The sequence below is a fragment of the Hipposideros armiger genome, unplaced genomic scaffold, assembly GCF_001890085.2.
Source record: "Hipposideros armiger isolate ML-2016 unplaced genomic scaffold, ASM189008v1 scaffold_169, whole genome shotgun sequence".
In the NCBI taxonomy this organism is placed as follows: Eukaryota; Metazoa; Chordata; class Mammalia; order Chiroptera; family Hipposideridae; genus Hipposideros; species Hipposideros armiger.
Window position 1 is genome coordinate 2,749,515 of NW_017731519.1, and position 10,602 is coordinate 2,760,116.

Consider the following 10,602-nt stretch of genomic DNA (forward strand, 5'->3'; position numbering starts at 1 on the left):
CATGAAGGGGATAACGCCTGCCTCGAGGAATGACTTCAAATTTTAGGCTGGAAGAGAAGGGACACGGGACAACTATCTGAAAACTAGCAAGGTAACAGCTTTGGAGGGTGTGTCCGGCCGGTCCGCGACGCAGCTCGTCGCGTGAACACACCATTCATCAGCTGAGAGGCGGCGTGAAGGCGGCTACAAGGAACCCGGACACCCCGCCCGTCCCGCGCCGCCTCGCGCGAAGCCCGCCAGTCTCGGCGCCACTGGGTCCCCTCCCCGCGACCCACCCGCGCCACCGGAGTCCGCGGTCACCCGCACCCTCCGGAAAGTGAATATTGTCCCATTGCCCGCCCCCACCCCTCCCGGCTGAAAGGGCACCGTCGCCTCGGCCCGCTCCGCACAGTCCAGCCGAGCCCTCCCTCACCAGTCGCTAGATGAAAGTGCGCTCGCGGTCTCCTCGGCGTGGGCACATGGCCGCGCAGGAACTCATCCTCAGTGAAGGCAACAGGAGGAAGCGAACCGCGCCAGCGTGATCCCCAGACCCGGGTGAGCTCTGGAAGCGGTTGCAGCTACAGCCGCGACTACAGTCACAGGGATGGAAGGAGCAGGGTAAAAGGGCCGGCGCGGGCGGGACCCAGGAATAAGACGGCCGTTGATTGGCTGGGGCTCGTGTATGACTCGTGAGGATTGGCTGCTGCCTGCCCAAAAGGCCTCGCGTGGCAGCACCTAAGCTGTTGCCCTTATCTGGCTCCCTTAAGGGAGCTTGACCCTGCCGGCCTTGGGGCTATGTGTTTGAACCGGGAACTCTAGGCCAACAGCGGTGGTGGAAATGCCCTCTTCGGGGTCAGCTATCGCCCAGGTATAAATGTTGCTCTCGTAGCAGCTGGAGACTCAGAATTCAGGAGAAACGCGGGTGTAGAGACCCCTTTAAGACCTGGCCGAATGCCTAGGGCAGCCGGTCACCACAGAGCAGAAGCCAAAGGCGTAGCGATTTTGCACAGAAGAGTTTCCTCCGGTCGCCCTACCAGTGGGGTCACTGGAAAGCCAAAGGCGTTGTCTCTAAGAGACGCAGCCTCGCCCCTCCCTGGCCCGCTTATACACCTAGATTATCTGGGAGTCACTCCCTTAGTCAGAAGCATCACTGACTTCTTAGGGTCTACTGAGTGACCAGCTGCTGAACCGGTCACGCCACTCAGTGCCCGACGCCTGGCTTGCACTCGCTTTTCCCCTCATTTAACTCTGCATTCGATGGAGCGTTTTAAAAGTGGTCGAGTGAAAGAAAAAAAAGGAAAGAAAAGTAGCCAATAATCGATATTAGGGTACCGAATGGGAAACATACTGCTGCTGAATGCCTCGTACAATAAGGCACTCAGTAAATGTTCGTTCAAGGAGGGGCAGTGTGACTCAGACAAACAACACTAGGAGTTAGGAGTTGGCTGTACAGCCCTGCCACGCTGTCAGTAATACAAACCTCAAAACAAAAGAGTTGGACTAGATGTCTTAAGGACGGACTGTTTAGCTTTACCCACCTTTTTTAGCCTTCCTTGTGGAAGCCCAAAGCCATATGGCTGGTTAGTAAAGGGGAAAAGGAGAATTACTAGCTCTCCTGTTGCCCTTCCTCATACAATATTCTGTCTCTTTGCCCCTTATTCTGGCGCCCTACTTCCTACTTTGACATGTAACAAAAAACAGTTTCTAATGTAAACATTGAGCGATTTTGAAAATAAGTTATATATGATGACTTTTACATTTATGAACAAAGAAGCCAGCAATGGCAAGTAAAGCTAATAATGTAAATAAATGCATTCACCTAGGTTGAAAGCTTTTTTCTGTCTCTTATTTGTATCTGGGCAAGTTAGTTATCGTTTCCGAAGCCTAAGTTTCCTCATTTGTAAAATAGGAGCAATAGTGAATTTTAGGGTCATGAAAATGTAATTATACAGAGATATACATCACTTTGATTGCCTAGCACACCATAATACATCATATAGTAAATGTTGCTTTTTACAAATAAAGAAGTGTCTCCCTAGCAGTGGAATTATTCCAAGCACTCATATTCATTTATTTTCACAATTGCCAACTGCCAGATACCTGTGGGTAAGCACTGGGGACCCAACAGTGAACAAAAACATGTATAGTTCTGGATAATCCCAAACATAAGGCTAGATTGAAATTTTTACAAGTACTACAATGAATATGATGATAAATTTCATCTGACTTCCCAAAAGAAGTGATACTTGAGTTAAGATCTGAACAATGAGTAGGAAATAACTAGATAAAGCAGGGAAAGAATGAAGCAGCCCAAGGGATCTGTAATTGCTCCTCATTTCCCTGGAAAATGAGGTGCTTCAAAGATACTGGTTATTTGTAGGACCGAATAGTGACATGATTAGGAAATAGCACAAATGAAATACAATTAAATGAAAAATGCATTGTAGATGTGTTTAGGGAAGGAAGAGATCAAAATCAGCCATTTTGTTTGGCTTTTAAAAAAATTTTGTTTGTGTTTATACATAGAAGAAAGAGAATTATACCAATTACAATGATTGTGTAGAATTATGGGTGGTCCTTAATGTCTACCATTATGAATTTTGTAATTTATTATTATTTTTTTGCAATAATTAAATGTTACTTGATCAATTTAAAAAATCAAAGTTTGGAAAACTAATTGACTGGAATTTCTAAAGAAGACTTAAAGGAAGAAATAAATTCAGAGATGGCTTTCGAAGATTGCAGTGATTTAGATGGGGAGAAGTAGAAGAAGAATAGCCCAGGCATCAGGAATGAAGTTGGAGATGAGCCCAGAATAAAGCACTGCAGAAATGTTTTTAAGCCACATAACATTTGCAATAAACCCTAAATGCCATTTTTCCAAAATAAATTAATAAAGCTATTTTTCATAAACAAAATGTATTTTGTTGTTATTCAAGTTGTATAGAGGTAAGGAATCCAGTGTTGCCCCTACTTCAGCTGGTGACAGAAAAGAGAATATCAGAACTTTTATGGTTGCAATTTATCAAAACCCAAACCTAATTAGGTTCTGCAAGGATAGTTATTACTGCAGGAAGGTCAGTAATGTGGCTGGTCTAGAGATGACTAAAACCTTATTGTTTGACCTCATTCTCTTCTGCTCCGGATGGCTTTTAATGTGAGAACCCTTGGCTGGTTGAAGCTTTCTGAGACACACTTCAGCTTTGCCATTTGGGAAGATATCACTGAGTTCCCTCTGCCTCAAGCACAAAAATTCCAGGGGCACCTGATGGGCTCCTACTGGCTCAGATTAGGTGAGGAGTCAAGGATATCATGATAGATAAACTCTATTAGAGTCATATGGCTGAAGCAGAGTGAAGAGATGTTTCCCCAAAAAAGGCTATACTATTAGATCCAGGTTATATGGCCCCAGCTGCATTCTTCCTATGTAATGATTATCCTCCTCACTTAGAGGAGGCCACCTCCTCACCAAACTGTGAAGCCTTCTCTGATGCCCTAACAGTTATCCCCTCCTCTCTACAACTTCTATGACTTATTCGTATTATTGTGACACACAATATTGTTTTTAGACTTATTAGTTTTGTGTGTGGATGCAGTGAAAGCAAGGGGTCTAGAGGCAGACAGCTTGGATATAAAATTTTACTCCTTACTAGCTGTGAAACCGCAGGCAAGTTACATAACCCCTCTAAGCCTCAGTTACTTCATCTCTAACATGGGATTAATAGTACCTTTTTCATTAAGTTTTTATGAAGTTTAAATGAGATTATATCTGCAAAACTCTTAGTTGGCCTCTTTGCACTTAATAAAAGTTGACATATCTCAATCTTCTGGATGGATATATTTGCGTGAGAGCATTGAGGGATGGAAGACACAGGAATGCCCCACAAGATGGCAGTGTTTGAATATAACTTTAGAACTGTATACCTTGAAAGTAGAGTCCACCAACAAATCTAAAAATTCAAGGCAAATACTGGAGAAATTCAAGGCAAATTCAAAGCCTACGTCAAACAAGCAAAACTTGTGAGAAATAAAACATATGAATTTGGTCAGCCGAGCATTCTTTTATAATCAGAACAATCTGAACTCACTAAATTCTCTCTCCACCTTTGCTATGACTAAGAATTTGTAGTAGTCCTTTCTCAGCCCATCTAACTTAGAATTGCTTGTGTTCCTTGTTTACTTATGTGGGGGAGGAAGAAACTGTCCTCTACCCTCAAGTTTCTTTCAGCTGGCCTTATAATCAAATAGACATAGGACAAATTAGCAAGAGAGAATAACCAAATTTAATATGTACATAGGTATGGGAACCTTACATACATGACAGTCACATGCATGAGAAGCTCAGAGACAGAAAGGGAAAATGGGTATATAAGACATTCTGAGCCAGGGATGAGATAAGTTGCCTTGGGGGCTTCAAAGTGTCATTTAAGGATGATAAAAGCAGATGTGTAGGAAATAGCAGTTTCTCCTGCCCTATAGTTAGGTCAAAAGAGGTTATCTCTGATAAACTTTTATTATGGTCAATGCCCCTAATTCTATTTCTTCTAGGTAGTTAAAAGAAGGACAAAAATTTCTCTTGAGCCCTGAGCTAAAATTGCCTTCAGCTCAAAACAATCTGCATACCACAGAGGCATGTCTTGGGGTAACTAGTTCTGAACTCCAACACCTAACTACATAATTAAACAGGCTATTATCACCATTGCTTGCTTTAAAAAAAAAAAGAAAAAAAAGTTTGATTTAACCCTCCATCGGGCACAACTGATCTCACAGATTCATTGCACACAAATTTTCAAATATGAAATACGTCTTTACTGTATTAAGTCACAAACACGACTGGCGATAGGTTACAGTAGGGGGGAAGATACGGAAGCGATGAGTCACAATACTTAAGTTAACTGTTAGATATTTGAAAATCTGTGTGCAATGAATCTGTGAGATCGGTTGTACCCGACAGAGGGTTAAAATGGCAGACTGCACATGCTGCAGCCTTCTCTTCATGTCACAAATCCCTAGATCAGTCAGAAAAGACATATTCAAAATAATTCAGTTCACAAGTGCATTGGAAAACAAAGTTAGTTATTCATGGTCCAGAACTTATAAGGATTCCCTGAAAGATGGATAGAAGGCTGGATTGAACGGAAGAAAGGATTAACAACTCCAAAAAGAAGAAGACAGGACTGCTACGAAATGTAGTAGCAACACCAAAAGCATTTCACATCTAGAGGTGGCTATTAGGAACAGGAAAAAGTCCAGACTAAACCACAAAAAAATTAATCGGAGTATCACAGTAGGAGCAGTGAGCCTGCTGAAGCTTCCTCACCCTCTATCCCATGATAGCAACAGAGGTACCTGTCTCTAGGTAGAGTATAGGACAGTGCCCGTGTGGCTGGTGACACATGGAATCATCAGAAAGCTTACACTCAGAACACTAGCTACCAGCTCTTCCTGTTCAGCAGCATGCCCACCCTTCCCCATACCTCTAAACAATGACAGGTATTCAGGAGGTGGCAACAGAAAGTATTCCTCCCATCAGGGAGCGTGTACAACAGACACAGCCTCCTCTAGAGCAGTTTAGAAAAAAATGAATCTCAAATACACAGATGTCCACAAATCCAAGAATCACCAAATGTTTGAGGAAAGCCAACATCTTAAGAGACATAAAATTACAGATCCAAGAAGCCCAATAAACCTTAGGCAGGATAACTATAATGATAACTATATCTAGAACCATCATAGTCAAGTTGCTGAAAAGCAAATAAAGAAAAATCTGAAAGCATTCAGAGAAAAATGGAATACTTCATAAAAAAGTATAATAATTTGAATCACCATGAATTTCACATCAGAAACTATGAAGATGACAGTGTATCAATATCTTTAAAGAGCTGAAGAAAAAAACTGCCAATCCAGAAAATGTTCCTCAATAATGAAGGCAAAATGAAGATATTTTCAGAGAAACAAAAACAAAGAGAACTAGTCTCCAGCAGAACTGCCCCACAAGAAATACTATAGAAAGTTCTATGACCTGAAGGGTATGCTGCCAAATAGAAACTCAATATTTCAGGAAAGAAGGAAGAACATGAGAAGTGAAAAATGTTCAAGGCAATTCAGTCAATCCTCATTCACAGATTCTGTATTTGTGAATTCATCTACTTGCTAATATTTCTTAATATTTGTAACCTCAGAATCAATACTCAGTGTTTTCACAGTCATTCAGGGACAAGTGCAGAACAGTGAAAAAATTGGCAATGCCCAGTGCACATTCCTAGCACGTTCCGAGCTGAGTTCAAAAAGGCAATGCTCTGCCTTCTTGTTTCAGGTCCCATAATATAAATGGGTGTCTTTTCATAGTCAATCTAGTGATATTTTTTTTCTATGCCTTTGCTATTTAAAATGGGCTTCAAATGTAATGCTGAAATGCTGTTTAGTGTTTCTGAGCCCAAGAAGGCTATAAAGTGCTTTATGGAGAACATCCGTGTTAGATAATCTTTCTTCAAGATGAGTTGTAGTGCTGTCAGCCATCAGTTTAATGTTAATGAATCAACAATACACATTAAATAAGGTGTCATTAAACAGAAACATACATAAAACAAGATTGATCAGTTAGCAATATCATGACCAGAGACTCATAGGAAACTAACCCTGTATTTCCTCTAAGGAGTTATGGTTCACTATCACCAATTTGATGTGTGTTGTGACTTCATAGAATGTAACTACTGCAAATAATGAGAATCACTGCATATAAAAGTTTGTTTTCCTATCAATACCTTTAAATACATGACTTCAAAGCAAAAACTATGATATTGTCTATGACTTTATACTGTATGTAGGTAGACATAATACAAATGACAACTATTGCCTAAAGGACAATGTGGAGTAGGTTAATGGACCTATACAAAGCCAAGGTTTCTATACTTTATATGAATTGGTATAATACTAACTCAAGTAGACCGTGAAAAGCTAATAACGCATATTGTGATCCCTAAAGCAGCTGGTAAAAAAAAAAATGATGGAAAGAGGTAAAGCTACAAGGCCATACATAAATTAAAATGGAATTATAAAAAAGATTCAAATAACCTAAAAGAGGCAAGACACCAGAAACAGTGTAACAAAATCTGATGGAATAAGTAGAAAACAAGCAATAAAATGATAGCAATAATCCAGCCTTATCAATAATTACATTAAATGATTAAGTGCTAAACACTCCAATGGAATGGCAGAGATTGTCAGAATGTTAAATTCTAAAATTAAAAAAAAATTTGAATTTTTTTAAATTTAGAAATTAAAAAAAAACAAACCCCATGAATATATTGTCTTAAAGAGACTCACTTTAAATATAAAGAGGCAGATAGATTGAAAGTAAATGGATGGAAAAAGATATATCATAAGCATAATAAGCAGGTTATTATATAGCAGAAAAATAGACTTTGAGACAAAAAATATCACCAAAGATAAAAAGGGATATTTAATAAAAATAAAAGGGTCAATTAATCAGGAAGAAATTATGTATGTGCCTAATCATAAATAAGTATGTTCCTGATAACAGAACTATAAAACACATGAAGCAAAAATTGACAGAATTAAAAGAATAGATAATTCCATAATCATAGCAAGAGATTTTTTTTTAAAGATTTTATTGGGGAGTTGGGGGAGGGAACAGCATTGGGGAATTGGGGAAGGGGAACAGACAAGTTGCTGTCCTTTTGTTCTTCAGTCTAGTTGTGGAGGATGTTGCTTCACTGGCCCAAGTTGGCACCATCATTGCGCTCTTCCCGGGCGAGGCAGATCAGTCGCCGGCTTCTGGACAGCTGCTCACAGCGGCTGCTGGCTATCCCTGGTAGCCCATGGCAACCCACTGCAGCAGGGACTGCAGCCCAGGAGGTCGCTGGTGACTCACAACAGCCCAGCTCCAGGTTGAGCTGTTGTTCAGCATCTTAGCTGTAGAGGGCAGTGTCACTGGCCCTCATATGTGGGATCCGAACCGGGGCCCTCTGGCATCCCAAGACAGCTCTTAACCAACGCGCCACTTGGCCAGCCCATAGCAAGAAATTTTTAACACCAACTCTCAGCACTAAATACAACAATTAAACAAAAACAAAATAGGAAATCTGTAGGTGATTAGAACAATACTAAGTGGTGGTGATATGAACCACTTTGATTTCTGTGATGGTTAATTTTATCTGTCAACTTGACTGGGCCATCAGGTGCCCAAACATTTGGTCAAACATTGTGCATTTCATTATGTACAAATTATACCTCACAAGAAAATGAAACAGTAAACAATATAAAGTTCAGTAATGATTTTTATGCTGAAGTGTTTAGGGGTAAATTGATACCTTTAATTTACTACAAAATGCATCAAGAAATATAATTTGGATAAAGAGATCAACAGATGATATATACGAGTGTGTGATAAAGCCAGTGTATTAAAAATGTTAATGGTATAATCTTGGTGGATATATAATTGTTCACAGTAAAATTCTTCCATTTTTGGTGTAAGTATAAAAATTTCAAAATAAAAGAGCAAAAAGAGACTTAAAAAAACTTATAAATCAATCACAATGTATGAACTTTATTTGTGTCATTATTTGGACACATCAACTATAAAAATATTATGATACACTAAGGGAAATTTGAACACTAACTTGGTAATTGTTTTTAATCTGTGTAGGAGAAGCTATCAGTCCCCAGGTTCCATAGTCCCAGCCCTTCCCACTTCAGTGCATGTTACCCAGAATTCAGTTGCCAGCACCTGCATTTCTTTGCAAAAGGGCTTTCTCTGCCTGCTGAAATTCTCTTTGCCTACTCCTGTGGCTGCCAGCAAGTGCTAAGGAGTTAATGCTTGCTACAGCAGGCTTCTGCAATGTCTAGCTTACAACATTCCCTTGTCTGTCTCAATTTCCTCACTTTCCTAATGGTGTCTCCCCTTCTCAAATAGAATAGTTGCACTCAAGTCTTTGTTTCAGTATCAGCCTCTGGAGGAAGCCAAAGTGTGACATTGGGATAATGGCATTTTAGTTATGTTTTTTTCTTAAAAAAAGATTCTTAAATTTTAGAGATATACATTGAAATATTCACAGATAAAATTATACTGTCTGGGGTTTGCTTCGAAATAATCAAGTGTTAGTAGGGAGAGTAGGTAGAGGTATGGATGAAAAATGTGACAGAATGATAATAATTGCTAGAGTTCAGTGATGGACATGAGTGTTCATTATATCCTTCTTTCTATCTACTTTGTATATGAATATGTTCAAAATTGTACTGAAAATGACCTGTAGGGCCTAATGAAGATTAAAGATCTATTAGGCTAGGGTACAAACTCTGGCCTGGGCTCTGTCCCTCATGCTAAGCAGAATTGCCTGGAGAAGACATTGGTTCAAAAGTTGACCAGAGAAGCTGCATATGAATATTCATAGCAACCTTATTAGTAATTGCCCAAAACTAGAAACAACCAGAATGTTCTTCAATGTGTGAACAGTTAAACAAGCTATGGTATAGCCTCACCTTGGAATATTATTCAACAATAAAAAGGAACTATTGATATAACAATAACCTGGAATGGATCTGAAGGGCAATATGCTGTGTGAAAAAAGCCAGCCTCAAAAGATCATATGTGATTCCATTTATATAACACTCTTAAAATGACACAAGTGTAGAGACAGAGATAGATTAATGGTTGTCAGGGGTTAGGGTCAGGAGAAAGTAGGCATAACTATAAAAGGGTAACACAATGGAGATCTTGTAGTGATGGACCATTTTTGTATCTTGATTACAATGGTGGCTACATAAAGCTATATATTTGGATACATCTGTACACAGACACATATGCACATGTGCACTAATGTATGCATGTAAAAGTGGTGAAATCTAAATGTGAAATAAGGTCTGTGGATTGTACCAATGTCAGTTTTCTTGTTTTGAATTTGTGCTATAGTTATATAAAACATAACTATTAAGGAAAACTGGGTAAAGGGTACAAGGGACCTCTCTGAATTATTTTTGTCACTTCCTGGGAATCCATAATTATTGCAAAATAGTGTTGTTATTCTTTTCTAGAAAGTAAAAGAATGGAAATAAAAATTTTAAAAAAGCACCCATATTTCAAAGGTAGTTGGGTAGAAGCCCTATCACTTGAGTTCCTTATTGACTGTTGACAGTGCAAAAGTGTGAGCTTCCATTTCTCTATCCAAAAGCAAGAGGCAGAGTTTTCACTGAAAAGCTTAGTAGCCTAATGATTACAGGCCATGTAGCCTGTAAACCTGATTATAAAGCCCTCTCAGAGGCTTGGTAAGGTGCCCAACATCTTAGGTTAGAATATGAAGAAATTAATTTATGAAGTTTACAAAAACAGAACCACACAAACAACTTCACTTGAATGGAATTTTTCTTTGGTCCCAAACAGAAATGCCCAGTTTTATTATATATCTGTCTCTTAATACCAGCTTTACATTTGTGAGTAAAATGTAGCTGAATAAGCACTTTCTAAAATTTTACGTACCGTATTTGCCGGTGTATAAGACGACTCGGCGTATAAGACGACCCCCTAACATTTCCACTCAAAATACAGAGTTTGTTATATGGTCGGCTGTGTGCGATTTTGCGAGTGTGGTAAAATCGCATAACAGC

General features: G+C 39.5%; 1 protein-coding gene across 1 annotated transcript in view; it reads right to left on the reverse strand.

Moving 5' to 3' along the window:
* The window catches only part of IBTK (inhibitor of Bruton tyrosine kinase), a 95,957-nt gene extending 93,319 nt beyond the window's left edge, over positions 1-2,638 (reverse strand). The window contains exon 1 of the mRNA XM_019651908.1: positions 413-2,638. The gene's annotated coding sequence lies outside the window, so the exon portion shown is untranslated. The remainder of the gene's footprint in view (positions 1-412) is intronic.
* Between the last annotated feature and the right edge of the window lie 7,964 nt (positions 2,639-10,602).